At 41.4% G+C, this 23,163-nt stretch overlaps 1 long non-coding RNA gene across 2 annotated transcripts in view; it reads left to right on the forward strand.

The window, feature by feature from the left end:
• The window catches only part of LOC133488230 (uncharacterized), a 134,858-nt gene that overhangs the window by 106,217 nt on the left and 5,478 nt on the right, over positions 1-23,163 (forward strand). The window lies entirely within an intron of this gene.

Raw genomic sequence — 23,163 nt, forward strand, 5'->3', positions numbered from 1 at the left:
TAACTGACCCCATAACATCTTTGTCATCTGACCTTTAATTTCCTGGAGGATGTAAGCCATGAGAAATTAACATTTCATAAGCGTAAAAGTCATTTAGGATCGCGCTGTATACACATTTGTTTTGTTTAGCACCCATTGGCAGTGGATGTCAGGAACATTGTGGCTCCGCCAGTGTTCCCCTCGTTTTTTAAATGTAAATGCGTAGGATAACTAACACCTGAAGTCAAAGATTTTAATCGTGCCCACTAATCCTGCTCTTTAGCTCCAGCCGCCATCATCATCATCCGTATCACTCCAGCCGTGCTATTGCAATGGCGAGCCACTCAGGCACCTCATCAACCATCCGCCACGGTCCCTGACAGGTGCCAGTGCCGGTTGGGCTTTATACACGCAATCCCTCAAGCACTAAACTTTAATATTCATGTTGACCGATAAAGGGAATTACTTCTTGATTGCTTGGAGAAACAGCGATACATCTGGTAGATAGAGAAAGCTGCTAGTTTGAGAATTCACATCATGCTATTTTATTTATTTACTGGGCTAGATTGAACTTTCTGTGGAGGCAAAGTCCATTAATGCGGTCTATCCTTATCTCGCTAGGCACACATTTGCTCCCCTACAAGCTCAAATGTGTCTCACTATCCACACAGCCTATGGGAAAGGGTGTGGAGGTGGGGGGATACAAGATGATGCAAATAAAACACACTTCATGGTGATGGTGGGGATTCCTTGTACTACAGAATATAAGGTTTGAGTTACCAAAAAGGCTTTCCTTTGAATAAGTCACTACTAATCATACTTTTAAAAAAATGCCTGTTGAGTTTATGAAAATGCCCTGGAACAGATTATTTCTAATTATATTATTGGGTATAGGAGAAAGGCTTTCAAGTCAACCAGTATTCCACAGAGGATGACATTCTAGCTTACATGTTCATTTGTAAAAACCTTGCTCTCATGTGCCCTCGTGCTTATTCTAGTTTACTGGCAGAAACATACTCTTTGTGCCTTTTGTTGAATATAGAATAGCTGTTTCCACATCATCCAAGTCAAATATTTGACAAGCTGTATACTGTGATGAGGGTGCAGCTGACTGTCTGACCAGGACCTGCAGGGCAATTCCTCCTGACACTGGCATCTCTGGGTAAAGAATGACCCTAATTTCTGTGGACACGGCACTGTGCCCACTCCCCCGGATCTTGGCGCCCATTCCATTTCATGGTGCATCGCCCCCGTCCGTGATTATGCCGAGCTTTCAGGTGCAGAGGAGGAAATGTTTCGTAAAACTGATGTCCCTGTCAGAGGCGCACCGCTCTCCCTTCTCTCGCCGCGCATGTCACTCGGCTGATTGGCAAATTACCATCCCGATGTGAGGAGCCGCCCCCTGCCCCCAAATTCACACGCCCCGCACGGCGGCAAATGAGGAGTTGCATATAGTATGTTGAGGAGGCAACGCGTTCCTGCTCTCATTTGCATTAAAAGAATGGAAATCAAATGGTTTAATGTCAAGGCAAAACTGGTAAACAGCGGCAGTGTCAACATATTAAAAATATAAATTAAATGTCATATGGATCAAAGCAGACCAAAAAGCAAAACAATTCTTATATAGAGCTTTTATCTTACCACTTGTGTAAAGGAGGTGCTTCGGGATTACTCGTATGCTTTTAAACTAAAACAAAAAAGAACATGATCGTTTGCTACTTTTCCATACATAAGGAGACAAGCTAAATGCTAAAGGACGCATGTAGGCTATATCAAAGAGAAGCACACTATTTGATTTGGGATATGTGTAGTAATTAATTAGCCATTAGCTGATTCTTTGGTCAGCTGAGACGACTAAATGAAATCTCTTCAGCAGTTCTGCCCACTCACTTCCACTTGAGAGACTTCCGGCTTAATTTAAAATCCTAATTCCCTTTGGAATGACCTAAAAGTAAAACTATAAGCGGATGTTTGTGCAATTACGCACTGCCTCTTCATGTACTCAGTCCTTTAGGTATCTGAGGATGACGAAACCGAGTAACGTCTTACTCAGAGACATTCAGTGTGAACAGGGTTTGAATAACTTGAAGGTGTAGGGCTTCTAAAGCTCCCATTAATTCATCAATTGTATTAATGGTCAAAATTAATTAATAACATTGCATGTTCTCATGTAAAATGTATTATTCATGTTAATGTGACCAAATAAATTTATTGATTTCACTCTTTGATGACAAACATCGACAATTACACTTGTCAATGTGTGTGAATCCCTGCTCGCCACAACAGTGTTAGTTAATTGAAGACTAAATTTTCCATTGGTGTGAATGTGAGTGAGAATGGTTGTTTGTCAATGTGCCCTGCGATTGACTGGGGACCAGCCCCAAAGTGTATCCCACCAAAGTCAGCTGGGTTTGGCTCCAGCTCACCCACGATCCTAATGATCATAAGTACTACAAAAAATAGATGGATAGGAGCAGTGGTGGTTTTTGGCATGTGCATTCTGTGCGGCTGGACAGGGCGATATTGCAATGCGGGGCGGCAAGGTGCCCCAAAATAGAACCCCGGAGGGGGGTGTCACATTCAGGGTAACATTCACACTAGGATTGCCACTGGACAGAAGTCCAAAAGTAGAAGTATCATCATAGTAGTTATCATTGAGCAAAAAATAAATAAATAAATAAAAATACACTGAAGAGGAAGTGTTTCTGTTTTGTCCCTTTAATAGGCTCTATGAGTTTGCATTCATCTGTGGTTAAACAAAACATATTAATGCATATTTTGTGAACAGTCTTGCAATTTTGTGTAGCATGGTAGGACAGTGCGGAGCTGTGGGATTTTCCTTTGGGTCTGCGCTGGTCTATTCTAGACCAGAGACGCTGGCTCAGTAGACTGGAATCCTTCAGGGCACCAGGGACATCTTGATTCCCTCACTGCCTAAGCGCTCAACTAAATGCCCCTGCATTATTCATACATGTATCACTTTATTGCTGTGCAAGGTTTTCACTCAAAGTTTCTGCTGCACTGTTGATGGTACCTACCCTCAAGACTTCTTACTGACAGAACTTCCCTCGGATCATGTTTTAACTCTAACAAGGACTTGTTTTCCAACAAGGGTAGCTGTTACACAATTTCTAAACAAGACAGCATGTTTGGAAAAGAAAGGAGAACACATCCAAAGCTTCAGTGTAGGTCACCCACATTTTATTAGCTGCTCTGCCTAATTTGTCAGCACTGTAGTATTGCGCCAGAGAAATGGGATTAGGCAACGTAGTGTTGACATGCAACTATGATGTAATGCAAGTAAGACCGTTTTCAAAGGATGTGTTGCACTCTTCCTTAGTCATTCTTTCAATGTGTGTGTTGGTAATGTACAGACTAAAGTATTGAGTCACACCTCTTCATCACTGAATTAATCAATTCCCCCAAAATATTTTGGACCGTATGCAGTCAGAAGCAATTGGGGAAGAATCTTTTCTGTTCCAGCAAGACTGTGGCCCAGTGCATAAAACGAGATCCTTAAAGGTAAGGTTGGATGAATTTTGTGTGAAAAACCTTGATCCCATCAGACACTTTTGGGATGAACTACAGCCGGAATTTTGAGCCAGGCCCTCTCGTCAAACAGCTGTTACGTCTGACCTTTAAAATGCTTATTTGGATGAATGGACATAAATTCCCACAGAAGAAAATCTGTTGCAATCTTCCCAGAACATCTGTTAGTCGGGAATCCATATCCAAGCCAATACAAAAAAATGCAGGTAAAGGTATAGTGACATTTTAGGACTTCTGCCCACCTATTGAGACCAACATGCCTGTCTGTAGGAGGCACTATCAAAATGTGTTGGTTTCCAACATAGCAGCGAGTTCTACCTTGATGATTGCCTTACAATGCAATGTAAATCCAATGATCAAGAGAGCTACTTAATCCACTCTGCTGATCCCTCAGGTGAAAAACAATGAGCGTGGATATGTTCTGGTACTATCAACAGATAAACATGTAGGGAAGCAGATGGAGAGCAGAGCTGACTGGGGAGCCAGGCTTTTGCTGAAGGGAGCGCTGTTGAAGATAATGTGGTATGACAGGCCATTTTGATGAGGACTGCTTTAACATAAGACGCTTTAAGCCATGCACCGGGAAAATTTGCAAGTTTGCGCTAATTACCTGAGCGAGTCAGACAGAGGCAGAGACGTAAAGCTCTGCCAACAAACCTGCACGCCTTCTGACCTGCATCTCGCTCTTGCTGCAAGGCTCCTACTCAGTCAAGCAGCTGAGGATTGTCGTCATCATGGTGGCGGTTGACTTTGATGCCTACAACGCTAATTCATTCATCTATCAGCTCGCTCGTGACTTATATTGTCTTCCTACAGTGCTTCAAGACAGAACGAATGGAAAAGCAAGTCCCACTGGGGTAATGTCTGAGTCATCAAGGTTTTTCTGTAGACTTGGTCTGCATGGCTGGAAAATGAATTGGACCTTTCGCAAACCGAAATATCCATGCTCAATGTTTCAGCTTTAAGACATCAGCCTAATGCTTCTATGTTAGAAAAGGACCATGTGACAATTTTAGGGGAACCACCAAAGTAGAATGCCCCTATAAATTGAACAATTTACAAGCTAACCAAAATTTTATGGAATAAAGTCACACTTGGAAGGTTGAACCATCATTATGTGTGACGTCATGTGGGATGTCAGCAAATCACCAGACTACATAATTTGTTTACATCCCTTCAACAATCCCCTCTTTTCCATCCATCCATTTTCCAAGCCGCTCATCCTCACAAGGGTCGTTTATCGCGGGCGTACTGGAGCCTATCCCAGCTATCTTCGGGCAGGAGGCGGGGTGAACCCTGAACTGGTTGCCAGCCAATCGCAGGGCACACATAAACAAACAACCATTCGCACTCACATTCACACCTACGGGCAATTTAGAGTTGTCAATTAGCCTACCATGCATGTTTTTGGGATGTGGGAGGAAAGCGGAGTGCCCGGAGAAAACCCACGCAGGCACGGGGAGAACATGCAAACTCCACACAGGCGAGGCCGGGGATTGAACCCCGGTCCTCAGAACTGTGAGGCAGACGCTCTAACCAGTCGTCCACCGTGCCGCCTGTAGGTGGCAGTAAGACTGAGTGCCCATCATAGTAAGCTTCTTTTTACCGCAGCTCAATCTGTGAGTTACAATTGGTAAAGCAATGTAGGAGGACTGGAACAGCAAACATTATATTCTTGAGCTCCACCTTTCTCTGGAGATGCAATCATTTTAATGGTTGCTTCCTTGATCCATTCACCAACCCCTCTGCAACCAACCACCAACCTACCTAGTGTATATAATTAACTACTTACCTACCTATCAACCTACTTATTGACCTACTTACCTTCTCATTGTGCTTTCTGTGCTTGCCGGTGGTAACACCTTACATTGCAATGCTGCTTTAGAACCAGTGAGTCTGTTGGGTGACGAGACCTTAGCTCAAATTAACTCAGTCAAAGCTTATTATGCTCTTTGGATGCAAGAAAAGAGGGTGATAAAAACAATGCACTTTAATAATTAAAAAAAAACAAAAAAACATTTTGAATGTCAGGTGGTCGGGGTCCTGCTGAAATATATCCCCTCTCTTTCTCTATCTGTCTTGATCAATAAAGCTACCTTTGGCAATGCAACATGTTGTCACCATGACATTTGGTCACCCTTTCCTTCCCTCACCTGGCTCACTGCTGAATAGGAATATAACAATGGGATTTAGCACTGGATCAATAGTTATACTCCTCTGATACATTTACTCACATAATGAATACTGATGGATGAAACAAATACCTGCACAGGGAATTTGTACTCTGGCCTGTATGTGTAATAGCTGCGCCAATGATGTTTCATTATGGTTTTACTGCCTGTGAGTTTTTTCTCTCTCCATCCTTGCAATCAAATAAGGATATACATATGATTTAATCAAGGCTATAGCAGTAATGTCAACCCAACCTCTTGTGTGTTTATGAGCAGTTCTGTGGGTATGTGGGCTCGCATCTCATGTGATCTCATGCCCGTGAATACCATGCCATTGTTTGCATTTCATTCAACAGATGTAGGCTGAGTTTGATATGTATAATACATATGGAAAATGAATTGATCCTTACCACATGTGTATGAGTGTATATTGAGTTATATTCCTGGGCCATGTGCTCATTCTGTTTGGACTGTGTGCAAAGAATTGCCTATGGACTATAAATGTGAGGTTTATCTCCATTTAAGAGTCTCTATACATGATTTGTTTACTGTACCTGTGGAACATGGTGTAATAGTAGTATGCTTATGTATATGTCTATACAAATGCTGGTGTATTTGTGGATTCAGCCCAGAGTTCGTTACTTGTAACTTTTGTCATTCTCACACATTAACATGCTTGTTTCTTAAATCCATCCATCCATCCATCCATCCATTATCTTCCACTTATCTGGTCTAGCAGGGGACCAGACTTCCCTCTCTCCAGCCACTTTGTACAGCTCCGTAGTAGCCGGGGATCAGACCTCCAAGGTCCCTTGCCTTCAGCCTCCCCCCAGCTCTCTTTGGACCCGACTGCCTTGGCCTCTCCCACAGGTGATGAACCCATGGGAAGGGGAACCCATGTTGCCTCTTAGGGTTGCGCCCGGCCCGGCCACATGGGTGCAGGCCTGGCCACCAGGCACTTGCCATCGAGCCCCACTTCCAGGCCTAGCTCCAGAGAAGGGCCCTGGTGACCCACATCGGGCGAGGAAAAACGCCTTCCAATGGTAGTGTCCATCATAGAGGGTTTTTGAGTTGTGCTTTGTCTAGTCCCTCACTTAGTACCTGTTTGCCATGTGTGACCCTAACAGAGGCATAAAGTCCTAGATAACTTAGCTCCTAGGATCATTGGGACATGCAAAACCTTTCATTCGTTTTCGGTTTCAGACTGAAAAACTTTTGTCACCAAAATAAAACGCCCAAAATAACATGGTGTTAATCCTACTAACTCATAGCTTTGCATCGACCGATGCGCAAACTTGTACACTACATATTTAAAAATATTTGCTGTTAACAAGCAATGACCATTGCGCTTTGCTGAAATGAATATCTTTGTTATGGCAATAATTCAAACTCGCATGTCGCAATGAATTGTGTGCACCGCGTGGCTTTACCGTTATTATGCTAGCCAGCGGCAAATCCAAACTGCATCTTCCCTATTGTGGCCCAACCTTGCTCCTTTCCGCTACCAAGATGGAATGCTTGTTGCTTGCTATGTACTACTGGATCTACGAGCTACAGCTAACGGCTAAATACGATGCCAAGCCGCGGAGGCGAACGCAGCTAAATACGATGCAGAGCTGCAGAGGTGAAAAAACGTACGCATTGCGTGCGTTGTCAACACAGCGTAAGTCACTAATCATTGCCTCCATGACAGCGAATAAACCACATTTTGACAATTATCGTTAACACAAAGGACGTACGGAGTATTAGACGGGCGACAGACAGCGGGGAAGCCAGTTGCTCAGCTATGGTGACCTGAAGTCGCAAAACACCAAAATAAGTGATTGGGTGGTACACTTGTCACATAGGTCTGGCTGGAACCGCGTTATAGTGGAGATTAGCCAACTTTAAGGAGCAAAATAGCAGGCAAATTAGTATGTGTCTATAGAAGGAAATGCTGAAATATACGATAACGCTAGACAGCTACATCAACACAGGGACCGGAAAATGGCAATTAATTAACACGTCACCACTGCCACTTCACTTGAGAAAATGGGCCTATAAATAAAAGTACATTAATATAACACATATTTCGAATACACTGTATAAGATAATTGTCCCAGAATGGGCAATTTGCATAATTTCCCCCTGGGAACTACCCTGAGAATGCCCGATCTCGGAAGCTAAGCAGGGTCGGTCCTGGCTAGTACTTAGAAGGGAGACCACCTAGGAATACCAGGTGCTGGGGTTGGGCAGTAGGGCAATCACCTGCTCCCGTAAAAACTACGGATTACAGAAACCGCAATAGCGGCCTAATGTGCCTTATGGCACTGAGAGCACTAAAAAAAAAACATGACAGTTCAGGGAGGAGTCTTAAATCCATGATAAAAAGATTTTTGGGGAAAAGGGCAGGTACTTTTTCAGTAAAAATTAAACAAAGTGATCGATAAACCTTTTGAGACCAATCAAATCACCGGGTAAAAGTGTCTAATGTCACCGTTTTCACTGCTTACCTTGGCCCAGCGCTAGATGTCTTGATTTTGATTGGCACTCTACTTCAAAATTGCATAAAAATGTGGAAAAACAGTACATTCAAGACAAGACACACACACACAACAACAGATGAGAATGAGAGTCTCCTGTATTTACTTTGTGGTTGTTGGCCACAATGAGGAAGCAAATTGATTCAAGAGTATCAAACTGAGGGCAGCAAGAAAATGGACAGCTGCAGCAAAGAGGAGAGGTTCCAGAGCTCAGGCACAGGAACAGAGTAATCTAATATTGTAATGTGTGCTTATCTTTGTAATTTCAAACCAAGAATCAATTAACGACCAGCAAGCGTTTACCCAAATGGTATCTACTATAGCTACACTACTAGATGCTAGAAAAAGTACCTGTTAGTGTCCAGTAAGTTTATAATACAGATATAAAAAATATACAAAATAAAGGTGACAATTGTAAGTAAAGCCTTATCAAACTGAGTAGGTGGCCTACTACGAAGCGGTAGAACTGTTGATGGTAACCATCCACTATCGTATCAGTTTGAAACTTAGCAAATTCAACTTCGTCGAGGTTCCATGTATGTGTGATACTCATTCAAAATACACTAGTGCCCTCAAAGCCTCCTGTTGTTAAGACAGTTAGCTCCTTGCATTGTGTTTACTATTTGAGCTTCAAGCCCCAAGTCTTTGACTCCCCATGTTACTGACACCTCCAACACCCACTGTTAAAACATCTCACCACATGTTTCCCTTTTGATCAGCGTCTGCCATTCTTACTGATTTTCCAAATCACTGATGCTTGTCAGAGAATTAATTACCTAGATCGTTGCTCTGCTGACTCCGGCACCAGCTGCAGAGGTTCACTGGGGGGACCTCTGCATCCTTGCAGCATTCCCCACTAATCACCCACAATCCATTTCAAAGTCAACCTGATTGGCCCGCTACCCGGAAAATAATATTGAGTTAGATCGTATCCTGACAGTAACAGTTTCATATTTGCATACAGCACACAGCGGATTAGCTTGCAGGAGCCTGTCGATGGGAGGTGAACATCTGCATCAGCGTCAGTGCTAATGGCATGCGCATCCTACAGTTTATTAGCGCAATGTGTTCATTAACAGAGGAGATGAACATTAAAATACACACCTTTTCAGTGGGTGAGAAAGGGAAGAAGTGATTCCAAAATGAATATGAATGAATATTCTGGACTTGCATTTTCTGGATCATAAACATTCATGCTAGTAATATAGTTACAAAATAAAACATGGCATGCTTGAGATGGGTCCGCCTTCAGGGAGTAGCCGGCCATGCAGCTTTTTGTGGGGTGCATACAGGATCAGTAAGAGGCTATAAAGACACCCACTGTGCCTGGTCTGTCAGTTGTGCTGCTGGTGGTTCTGCAGGGGGTTGCAGCAGGATGACGTCATGCGGGCTCAAGCACTCACTGACCTCTGTCACAGCGATACGAGCGCAGTGTGCTCCAGACAGCGATATAACAGTGCAGGCGGTGTCTTATAGTGCAGTGGGAGATGCTTTACAAGTACAGCAAGGAGTGCGCTATAAAAGAGGATTGCAGACAGGTTGCCTGGGGCAGAATTTCCCATAGATTTGAAAACTGAGTGGTTATACAAAAAATGGAAATTAGAGTGAACTTTAAGGAAAGAGAGACATAAATAAAGCCTAAACTTGTTCACCTCCTCCAAGTAAAATGTGTTTTCATCTATATTTGTGTGCAACTTCCTATCTACACTTACAGATATCCATCCACACATCCATTTTCACTATGGCTTATCCTCACTAGGGTTGTGGGCGTGCTGGAGCCTATCCCACCTATCTTTGGGCGAGAGGCGGGGTGAACCCTGAACTGGTCGCCAGCCAATCGCAAGGCACATAGAAACCAACAATCATTCACACTCGCATCCACTCCTACAGGTAATTTAGAGACTTCAATCAACCTACCACGCATGTTTTTGGGATGTGGGAGGAAACTGGAGTACCCGGAGAAAACCCACACAGCCACGGGGAGAACATGCAAACTCCACACAGGCGCAGCCGGGATTTGAACCCCGATCCTCAGTACTGTGAGGCAGATATGCTAACCAGTCGTTCACCGTCATGCCACTTCCAGATATATCAACTTGTATTAGGTTTGGGAAGGGGGAATGTGGCCTTACAATCCAGAAAATGGATGATGAATGAATGAAAAAAAATATAAACACAATAGTCACAAAAGTTTATCTTGGAATAATGACTAAATTGCCGTTAAGAATTTAATGTGCGGGGTGAGGAGGTTTTCACTTGAAATGAAGTTTTACACTGATCTTATCTTATGTATTTGCCGCTAAATGGAAAATTTGCCATGGGATATCTGGTGTTCCTCATAGTTTAATTTTAGGTCCCTTTTTTCATCTCTATGCTCCCACTTGGGAAATTTTATCAGGAGGCATCCATTTCTATTGTTACACAGCTTTACGTACTGTATATTGCTTTTACCTGATGACCTGGTACAAATTGATGTCCTTCTAACTGCATTTTAGATTTTAAGTCATGCTAAATCAGGACTAAATATAAGTATTAGTCATTGGTTCGCGATCTCTTGAGGGCACACCCACTCAAAATTGAATACATTGTGAATTTGAGCCAGGTTGTGCTAGAACTGTTGCACTATAAGAGGCTCAAAACTCGGCAAAAACACCCAGTAGGTCAGCCTCAACGCTGGTGCACAGGACGTGCTAACGTGTATGAGCCACACTGTGATGCAACCATTACTTTGTTTCTGTTCTTCGCCTGGAGCAATGTAAGACACGGTAATATTTTGCTATTTTTGCCGTATCCTTGATGAGCTGACCAACATAATACCTCAGTGGCTTTAGTGATTATTTTTCAAAGCTACTATAGTTGGTTTTATTGTTAGTTATTGTTATTGTCAGTCTGCATCAGGGAAAGCCACAAACTGAGCCAGAATATAGTACATACTTGAAGTTCTATTCGATGCAAAGACCATGCTCCTATTTTTATTACTCAACATTAGATTTTATCTCAGGGCAACATATGACCTTAAAGAGGTTTTTGACACCATTCTCAATAGACTTTCCAGCCATTCTCATTTAATCTCTTGGCTTGCCCATCTCATTAAGTGTCTCTTTCCATAATTCAGTGTTTCATTTTATAGCAGGCTCAACAATTTAGCCACTTTCCTCCAGCCTCTTTTCCCAACCCAATCCCATTACACAGGGACAGATTATTAAAAGTATGCTGGCTCACATCTTTTTATTTACTGTATCCCTAATGATGAACATGTTTTGGCCATATTTACCTGTGGTCACACTCAGTCCCCTAAATTCATTTTCTGCGAATTTGAAAAATAAGGGCTTTTTTTTCTCTGCCAAAGACACTCACAAATGGGCCTGATGGAAGGCATCCATGGAGTCTTGAGGCCAAATTGCAGCTTCAGTGTCTGATGTTGGATGCTGTTCATTGTGATAGCTTGACCTGTAATTTCTGATCCCATCGTATTGAGCTATAAAGGCTGGGATCAAACTTTAGAACTGCATACAGTATTTGTGTATTTGGACTCCCCAAAAAGAGCATTAAACAGTTGCAGCTCATTCAGAATTCTGCAGCTCGGGTTCTGACCAGAACAAAGAGGTCAGAGCATATTATTACAATTCTTAAGTCTTTACACTGGCTTCCAGTCAGCTTTGGAATAGATTTTAAAGTTCTGCTACTGGTCTATAAATCACTAAATGGTTTGAGTCCTGAATACATGAAAGAAATGCTAATGGAATATAAACCCAGTAGGGCTCTGAGATCGACAGACTCAGGTCAAATAGTGGCGCACAGAGTCCAAAGCAAACATAGTGAAGCAGCAATTAGCTATTATGCTGCACACAAATGGAATAAGTTGCCAACAGAAGTGACGTCAGCCCCAAGTGTGAATGTTTTTAAGTCCAGGTTAAGAACTGTTCTTTTTTTCTCATGCTTTTTAGAGCATTTCCACTTTTAAATTATATTTTTTGCACTGTACGCTGTTTTAATTGTACCTTTTTCCCTCTTTTTTTAAATGTTTATAAGCTGTTTTTTTTCTTTGTTTTTAAATGCTTTTAATCAGGTAAAGCACATTGAGTTATCTTGTGTATGAAATGCGCTATATAAATAAATTTGCTTAGCTTTGCTATAGCAGTAATATTGCTTAAAAAATATCACTCATGATATACAGAGAACCCTCAATACAATGCTCCTGAGGTCATACCATTCTGAATTGGACAGATAATTTCAACAAAAATGTGCCCCTAGGTTTGCACAAACTGGCAGCGTTCATGCACGGTTCATTCATTTGTTTTGCTTTTACATTTTTTTTTTTTTTGTTTGTTTTGTTTGTTTTTTGTGATGCTATATTGAAATACTTTTTTAAACGCATCATTTCACATTATCCATTTGTCATTTGACTTAAGACTAACAGTGATTATACTTGTTTATAAATGTTACTATTTAAACCAATTAATTAGTTTTACCTGTGTTTGATAATGCTAAAATGTCACTTATGTATTGCCTGTATGGTTAGTCAAGGCTAGATTATGGTAACAATTTGACCCTGGAAAGCATCATTGTACTTGCATTATTATAGAAATTGTTTTCCAAATCATCTGACCAACATTCTTGAATGGACTGTTTTTGACCTCACATGTTCCACTCCTCCTTTTAAGATGAGAATAAAGCAATCCATTATCTAATTTATTGTGCATTCTTAATGTTATGATGGCATGGAAAAATATATCACATTTATTACATACCGTATTTTAGGCGAACCTTCTCTTTACCATTCAGTTGGACTATTTAATCCCTAAACCGTAGATTCATTTTGACGACTTTATGTTGTTTTTACCATTTGAAAAGCAGTTTCTTCCGTAGCATGAAAGCAATCAGGCGAAAACACATTGCCAGTGCAACTGGCTCGCCTTTGTGCTAACCTCATCTCAAAGCCCAGATATGCCATAACACCGTTTGGATCCATGAAAAAGCACCTTGCACTGAAGTGGGAAATTGGCTACAAGTCATTATGCACAAACACCAAATGCCTTGGCATTTTCTGTCCCTGCCAAACAATCATCCCCCTTTCCTATGTCTATTTGCAATTAATGATTGAATTTCAGTCCCCTCCAAAATCCCATTTCTGCTTTGTGTATGTATCCCCAACACACACAACTGCTAACAGTACACAGCGTGTATAGCAAAGCTTATCTCCAGCCTTTAGATGGAGGCCTATGGAAACAGTCTTGATTATTTCCCTCCTTCTCCAAAGCACTGCTGTGTGCTTTGGGATTATAGAGGCTTTCTGTGGTGGCTGCACAGGCACACTGGCTGGCTGCAGGCGAGAGAAAGAGAGTAAACCAGCAAGCAAGCAAGAGAGAGAGAGAGAGAGAGACTTCTGCGCAATAACCCCCTCCCCCCTTTACTCCCAGTTCTCTCCTCACCCAGTACTCAGCCAACCCACCCACCCCTTCCTCTCCTCCACGCACAACACACTAGCCAGTCCTAGGAGTATTACATCACCCTGATGCAATGTCTAACCAATCACAACACAGTGGCGCTAGAACCTTCCAGGATTATGGAAGTCGGTAGCTCAGACTGGGTAATGAGAGAGAGAGGGAGAGAGAGAGAGAGAGAGAGAGACTGCGAGAAAGCGCATCAATCAAACATATTTTCAATGAACAGACGTTGGATCAATTCTGTCCCTTCTCCCTGCAATTTTAGAAATACAAATAAACATCGTCAAAGGTGTATTTTAAACTTGCACCTGACAGCAAAATATTGGTGTGAGGTCTACCTTGTAATCAGCTGCAGGCAGTGGTGGACTAGCCCGGTGGGCCGACAGCCATCATGGGGCTGGCCAATGCTGTAACAAATATTCATTCTTTTGTCTTTTTTTTTTCTGAGACATTTCTACTGTTTTTTTCTCTGTTCTATTTATGACAATGGCTTATACCAGTTACAATCCACAACTTTAAGGGATATCCTGGAGTAAAAAAAAAAAAACATTTCACTTGAATGTCATTTTATAGGGATACAAAGTATGTCTGACTTCCACTTTTCTCGTAATGTAATTTTGTATGAGACATATACATATGAAGTAATATGAGCCAAATGAGTTCAGCATGTAATCCTGATAAGTGTGTATGTCTTTGTGTAGATGTCGAGGTTGGAAGGCGGTCTTTAATGTCGTCTGAGCCATTTTGGCCTATTAGCTCATCTAGTTGTTGTCGTCAGCCCTGATGGACGATCGAGTGTGTCTGTCATTGTGACTGACGCTGCGTGGTGTCACCTTTTTCCCTCTCGACACGACTTCACACCATATGGACCCTCCCCCTGCTAATGTCACCTTCATTGCACCACTTGCGCACGCAGAGACGCTCGCTCCTGCATGAAGCCTTCAGGCACAGACGACATCAGACAGTGTCGCAGCAGCAGCTAGCAGTTGGTGATTTTCTGCGGTGTGTGAGTTTGCGAGTGGTATACACAGTAACTGTCACACCAGTTTATTTGCTTTGATACACTGAGGGGCGAGACTTGTGCAGCAAAATATATGCAGGTGCAATGGAAACACTGGGAGGAAATGACTGCCTTTTGAAGGACAGCACTTGAAGGCTGAGTTCTGGCAAGAAGGCCTCAAGGCGGAAATGATGAATCGCTAATGGGATAGCAGTTGGCAGAGAAATGCTCACTTCCAGAATCAATGTTCCATACTATCCATACTTAGAGCATCTGCATTTATGTTGTTCCACGGAACAGTGGTTAAATTGCAGCATTCCCACCATTTCTCACACGGGGCATCAATGCGCAAGATGTCATGGTAAAACCGTTTTGATCGGTATCAGGGGGTCTTACGGTTTTCAATTTCTGAACCAATTCTCTACTAACAAGTGTACATTTGCACTTTTGCAAAGGCAGACATCAGGGTTGTTATTCATAACCTAAGTAACTCTAACTCCCCTGTGCCGGAGTGTGCGGGAAAGCTGTTAGTGGTGTCAGCTTTTTATTCGCTTTAAGTCTCAGTGGAGATTGGACAATGGGCAAACTGCAGGTGGTTTATCTGACACTTCTAACCGTCTCCTGGGAGCACCCATACCCAAGGAAGCTGCCTCACTCTGGACTTATCCTTGACATCAGTGTTTACTAAATGTAGGGTTTTGGTCATTTTTTAAATGGATTCTCGGATGTATGTTGGAAATAATTGTAGTTTATTTTCCGGGCAAAAGGCTTTTTGATTTGTTTGTGTTGTACTGTATTATTGATATTGAATATTGATCCGTAATTGTGATAATGGCAATACATAATACATTTTAGTACGTTTGGGACCGGGGAACAGAGCACATTTGTAATTTGGAGCTTGAGCTCAATACGTTTTAGACTCCTCTACACTAAAACATGCACACTTTTTCCATTTATCAGCCGTCTATTTTCTGTAGCTCTTGTCCTCATTAGAGTTGCGGGTAAGGTGGAGTCAATCCCAGCTGACAGTCAGTGATCCCAGTGCCATATACAATAGACAAATAACCATTCACACTCACATTTTCACCTATGGACAATTTAGTCTTCAATGAGCCTAACATGCATGTTTTTGAAATGTAGGCGAAGGGATGGAAATGATTTGATTTTTCTGTCAAAGGCTTTATGTCATTGCCTTTCTGTTCTTCTTGATGCATTACAATATGCTAACAGCTCTCCACAAAAAAATAATATATATATATATATATATCCATCCATCCATTTTCTGAGCTGTTTCCCCTCACTTGGGTTGTGGGCGTGCTGGAGCCTATGCCAGCTATGTTCGGGCAGGAGGCGGGGATGTTTTTTGGATGGGGGAGGAAACCGTAGTGCCCAGAGAAAACCCACGCAAGCACAGGGAGAACATGCAAACTCCACACAGGCGGGGCCTGGGATTGAACCGCGATCCTCAGAACTCAGAAGTGTGAGGCAGACGCTCTAACAAGTCTCCACCATGCCACCTATATATATATATATATATATATATATATATATATATATATATATATATATATATATATATATATATATATATATATATATATATATATATATATATATATATATATATATATATATATATATATATATATATATATATATATATATATATATATCCATTTTCTGAGCCGCTTATCCTCACAAGGTTCGCGGGAGTGCTGGAGCCTATCCCAGCTATCTTCAGGCAGGAGGCGGGTCACACCCTGAACTGGTTGCCAACCAATCGCAGGGCACATACATACAAACAAACAACCATGCAAACTCCACACAGTCGGGGCCGGGGATTGAACCCCGGTCCTCAGAACTGTGAGGCAGACGCTCTAACCAGTCTTCCACCGTGCCGCCTATAGCACGGTGGAAGACTGGTTAGAGCGTCTGCTGAGTGTGTGAGCACCTGTACGAGCACTACACAGGCATGAGTAGAGTGGCTACAAACACATCCCATAAATGTTTAACATGGTTCTAAAATTCTCAGCTGAAAACCCTGACAACTTCACACAAAACAGATTTATTTTTCCATGAGTTCAACGCTTTAACAAATATACCAAAAAAAAGGTCACTTTTCTGTCAAATTTTCTGTTATTTTTGTTCAAAAGCTGAGATTGGATGCTGGTGCTAATAAAACCACATTTACACTTTGTGTATCAGCGCCTTTTAGTTACTTCTGGTACCAACGGTCATTAGTGAAGTATTTTAGATTATACTACCTCTTGGCCAAAACCGTTCCAAAATATATCTATGAAACCAGCCACCCTAGCTAATGGGTCAATCTTTGCTCAGAATAATTATTTCTTTATTCTCGTTTCTCTTGTCAAAGAGAACATCAACACAGCAGATGTATGGTGTTAAGAAGTAAGGGGAGGGGGATAAGCAATTTAATTTCAGTCAGACTCTGTAATATGTGAAACTGTAGATTGCGAAACAGGAGAATGAGACTCTCAGATGCATCTCATCAAAAGATACATTCAAGCCATCCCAAGCCCAGCTTTCAAATTTCATATTCTCGGAGGCGAGAGAAAGTAGCGGAGACGACCAGAAACAGGGAGGAAAGATTAATGTAAATCTCCAAATAAGGCATTAATATTTCATTAGTGCCTCTTTTTTCCCCTCCTCTCTGAGTGGCAGAGGAGAGGAGATAGTGGCCGATTTAATGATTTTAGACTCTCTTCCTTTCATTCTCTCCAATGTCACCGGCACCCGCTTTCCCAGTCAGCAGATGGGCTTAGCCTCATTTTTTTACGAATCCTTTGCAGAGCCAGCTGCACATAATTACATTCAATTCAACCTTATCGCTCAAATTAAAAAGATTAGATTATTTGTGAAAGAAGTGTATGCAACTCTGCCACTTTATAGTGAGGTTTAGCCCACCCCCTCACATGCATAAAAGTCCTTTACAGACACAATGTCACAGTACAATATTATCTTTAAAAAAAACTGTTTGATTTAAAAGAAATCTTCCGCGCTCTCATGTTTTCCCATTGTTCAACATACTGTTGATATGGATACTGTCTGGGTGACTGTCGACTCAGCGATGCATCAGCACTGAACAAACTTTTTCAATCTGAGCGTAACTTATTCCACAGGACTATTTATTTCATATTGCCTCTATAATTATTCACATACAACAGAAATCAGTTTTGACACAGCATGGCCAAAGTGTGAAGGCAGCACATTTTTACCAGACATATGGATATTAATATTTTTGTGTAACACTAATGAATCTCAGAGGACATGCCGTCATTGAATATGTGTGTACGTGTGTTTTAATGTTATATGATATGAATATACAGGCCCATGTATCACTTTGTCTGCCTATTGATCGTCTACAGTAATGCTGTTTGATTAGTCTGGTTTGGCTCCAGCAGAAACAGTCGCTGCTGAGTGGGGAATGCAATAAAATTCAGATTTCCCCCAAGGCCCCCGAGGGATTAGTTGAGTCGCTATCACCGGCAGCATTACTAATTGATTGGCTGATTCCGAACACATTCATTCCGGGTCACGCACTGTGCGTTCAGCCCGCAATCGCTTCAAATACTGCTCAGATTTGAGCATGTTTCTGTGTAAGGTGGTATCGATGCAGTTTTCTTGCACAGGAGGATGTATAAATTATGGATATTTCATAAGACACTGCCAAATATAAATGCCCTTTTACCAATAAAGCTGTATTTCATCATTGTTTGACAATTTGAGGAAGTTAATGCATCATTGTTACTCCAAGCCAGAGGGGGGCAGTATATGACAAGTGTCTTCAGAGTTCCTTTTTTTTGCTTCTTTTCCAAACGGTCTCTCTTTGTCACTCAAGATGTCTTTACCGTTATTGCCACAGGACAGAGGCTCATTATGTTGTTGCAATACACCAGAGGGATCTGTGAGCTGAAGTGCCAGGATGAGGCAGCCATTTTGCATTCGCACAATAGCAGACAGCAACATAAATGGTTATTTCTGAGATATGAATAAAAAAGTATGAATTTGTGAACGTGTCGTAACTGTAATGTCTTTACAGTTATTACAATAGTATAAAGACAAGAAAGAGTCTAATGAGTTTAATGAGTAGTTAGGATAATTTCTGTACTTGTATCCAGACAGTTTAAATTGTTGGAAACAAATTTTTCCATGTGCCTTTACTGTTATTGATTATATTATGTGAAAATGGGCGCCACGGTGGCCGACTGGTTAGAGCGTCTGCCGCACAGTTCTGAGGACCGGGGTTCAGTCCCCGGCCCCGCCTGTGTGGAGTTTGCATGTTCTCCCCGTGTCTGCGTGGGTTTTCTCCGGGCACTCCGGTTTCCTCCCACATCCCAAAAAAATGCATGGTAGGTTAATTGAAGTCTCTAAATTACCCCTAGGTGTGAATGTGAGTGTGAATGGTTGTTTGTTTATGTGTGCCCTGCGATTGGCTGGCAACCAGTTCAGGGTGTGCCCCGCCTCCTGCCCGATGATAGCTGGTATAGGCTAAAGCACTCCCGCAACCCTTGTGAGGATAGGCGGCTCACAAAATGGATGGATGGTTATGTGAAAATGAGCCACTCCGCAACTCTCGCCCAGTGTCACCTGTGATAGGCTCCAGTTCACCCGTGACTCGAATGAGGACCTCCGCTATATAAAATGGATAGATGGATGGATTTCTATACTATGCTAGGCGAGGCAGCATTCTAAACACTGCTGTGGTACCTTGAGGCAATGCAACAATCCAGTCTCTCATTATAATGGTTTACGAACCGCTTACAACTTTGCAGTAACACTGGGATAAATTTCTCACCGCACGTCACATAATTATTTTGCAGAAGCACCGTTTTGGTGTTCTTTGATTACTTCTGCTTCTTCTTTTCCTTTCGGCTTGTCCCGTTAGGGGTCGCCACAGCGCGTCATCCTTTTCCATGTAAGCCTATCTCCTGCATCCTCCTCTCGAACACCAACTGCCCTCATGTCTTCTCTTTGGTCTTCCTCTAGCTCTCTTGCCTGGCAGCTCCATCCTCATCATCCTTCTACCGATATCAATCAAAATCTCAGGGGAAGAGATTTCCTTTTAAATATCTACAGTATATGCCAAACAAAGGTCCATTGACTCTTTAGAATGTTCTTTCTGAGGGGAGACAGATCTTCTGTAATTAAGATATGTTGTGACTGAAAGAGCTTATAGTTCATGAGGCTTCAAGCGCCACTTCTGTCGCTTAATCAAAGTCTTTGATCGGACCAAGACACTGTGAAGAGAAAAAAAAGATGTTTTGTTCTCCCAATACACGTCAAATCGACCAGCATTGTTTCACACCAATTAATAGTGCTCTTGCTGATATTTGACTGAAGCGTTTAATGGATTGTTAACGTAATTAAGCCTCTGCTGCTTTCCTGGTATTTCAGACACTTTGTATTCCTCCTGCTTTTATTACACAATCATTTCAATCTAGGAGACATTATATAGTTATTAATGATTACACTAGTCACTTTCAGAAGGGACATTGGGAGCAATAGAGGTGACTTTCGCTGTAAAAACTGTCACCGGGAAGTCAAATGAAATAAGCTCTTTAATGACGGAGACATCACTGTGTTGGGTGTGCCCACGGCCGCTCTGTTGTGTATGATATACAGTTTATTGAAGAGTGGCATATTTCAAAATGACACCCTTCATTCCATTCTATACAATGACTATAAAGTGGACATGTTTTACTGCACATTATAATAACTATCATAATGGCATGATCAAAAATGTGCGGCTGTACTGTTGCACATAAAACCTTAGCTTTTCTGTAATGATTTCAGGAACGAGGGAAGTATATAATACATATAAGAATTTTTTTTTTCATGTGGCACAAACACATACCCGGGGGTTTAAAATGGTACACTTTTGGTGATGCGTTTGGATGTTTTAATGATTTTGTTTCACTGTCATTCAGAATTTGACCAAGAGTGTTACACAATATGTAACTGTACTTCACGAGACTTCACCGAAGACCATCCTTGGGTAAAATATAATTCTGTTTTTATTTTTCTCCTTGACAAGAGGTGTTAAGATAAGAAGAATATGAGAAGAGAAGAAAAATGTACTGTGCATGTAAGGCACATTCAAGTTCTCTCTCTCTCTCTCTCTCTCTCTCTCTCTCTCTCTCTCTCTCTCTCTCTCTCTCTCTCTCTCTCTCTCTCCCTCTCTTTCCCTCTCTCTCTAGATAGATAGCTCGATCTCTCTATATAGAGTATATATGGAGACAGAGAACAAGCGAAATTAGTCAGGTCATTTAAGAGTAAACGACACCTTTTAAGAATAGATATATATTAGCCTACTTCCAATAGCTACATAATTGAATTTTAATGGGTGGCTGCTAATGCGTGAGCACTCCTCACTTTTAAAAGGAACAGGAGAAATGAATACCAAGACAATTTTGCTTCAGATTAATTTCACCTACAGTACATCCAATCAATAGTTTGACTATTTTTTTAATCTAATCAAGTTATTCTGGCCTGTGAGATTATTGCAAAGAAAACAACCTCAGCTATGGTGTAATTTGAGGCAACATAGAATTTACAATGTTTTAAGGATTAGTGTTGTGAGAGCAGGGAGATATGAACACGCAACACAATGCATTACAATAGTTTGTACAACATCCCCAGGCTATTTATACCATACCACAACAATTTAATTGCGCCCAATATTTAATCCAACTAAGAGTGGCAGAGGTTCAAGTCCAGTCTGACATAAATATTTAGTGGTTTAGTGTTTTCGCATGTGTGACAATTTGTTTGTATACTGCCATGTATTGCTAACCACCGGTTGGGATGTTTTCATGGATTGGAGACAAATAAAGGTATGAATTAATTTGTTTTTGCAACAAAGGAATCAAATGAATATGTAATATTTTTAAAAACAATAATGAGAAAATAATGGGCAGCACGGTAGACGACTGTTGAGTATGAATGCTATATGTGCCCTGTAATTGGCTACTGACCAGTCCATGGTGCAATTTACCTCTCGCCCAAAGTCAGCTGGGATAGCTCCAGCTCACCTATGGCCGAAAAGAGAATAAGCAGTATAGTATGAACTTTAAAATAACTCATTCACGCAATTTCATTGTGTATAATATTTGTGTCTAATCCAGGGCAAAACTGTCACCGTCATAAAAGCTTTTTAAACATGACAATATTATTACAGTAGTATTATTGGCTGTCATACAAGTGTAAAAAATAAGTAATCTGCTGTTAAAAGTCAAATGCAAAATCAATAAAACAAATTCGGAACACACCATAGTCTATCACTAACCTACACTAACGCAGTCGTTAAGTCATATTTACTGTTAATACAGTATTTGTTTGACAAACACTTCTAGGCCAGAATATAAAACAATCAAAGGAAAACATTCAAGTACGGTGGTAACCGAGCGTGCCTTCTTGTACTCCGTTATGAGAGTAGTTCATCATGCGCCGTTCATAACCTCGAAATCCCGTATGTAGTACACCGAGGATGCCCTGTAAAGTAACAAGTAACCATAAGCTTCTTGTGTTTTTCTTTTAACACCGGTGAGGCTGACCCTTCTTCTGGAATTTGTATTGCAAGCAAACCAAATGTGAAGTGAGATCTTCCACACTATGCTGACATTTCATATAGCCTCTTGCGTGACAAGGGTTGAAATTTGAGGGGGGGATTAAATTCTAGAGGAGCCACTGTACATCAACGGTTATTTCTTTACCTTTAGGAAAGAACGCTCGACTGAGTAATCACATTTATTTTTAATATCTGTGCTACCCATTAACGTGTGGCTTGAGAGGCATGCCTAACATTATTATGCTCTTAACTTTTAACTAGCACAATCGTTTGCATTTTTTTATTATTATTTTTTTTTATTGTGGCGCTCAAATTAAAGGAATTTGATTACCCCTCGCAAATTGATTGGCTAATGTTTTCCAAAAATCAATACGGCCTCACTCGGTTTACTAATGGGATTATTTGTTTTTGCTCTGGGATTTCCAAATACCAAGCTAATGTGCATTGTTTATAAAATGATTACATTGGAAGAAGATGCTATTGTCAATGTCAAATATACCTTTATTCATATAATCTTTTTCACACAAGATGCTTTTGACTAAAAATTATAATAATGTAGGTAGAGGCTCTCCTGGCTGACAATGCCGTTAACAGGGATATTGATAGATTTAATGCTAATCATTAACGAAGCTCGCCTTATTTAGGGCTGCTTTGAGGACTGTTTACTAATCAGGGAATAATAAGTAATCTGTGAGCATTAACGGGAATGGATAAGACTAATGGTTGGCGCCCGGTCTCTCCCACTCTTAAGCGCCACACTTCATTAGTGACGGGCGGATTAGTGGCAAGGAGAAAGTGCACAACGTACTCCACCTGCGAAGATGCCGACACACACAAAAACACATGCACGCACGAACAAACACACTCCTTTCTCCTCCTCTCCTGTGACAACAAGATGGAACGCTGG

The sequence above is a fragment of the Phyllopteryx taeniolatus genome, chromosome 13 (genome assembly GCF_024500385.1).
Source record: "Phyllopteryx taeniolatus isolate TA_2022b chromosome 13, UOR_Ptae_1.2, whole genome shotgun sequence".
NCBI lineage: Eukaryota > Metazoa > Chordata > Actinopteri > Syngnathiformes > Syngnathidae > Phyllopteryx > Phyllopteryx taeniolatus.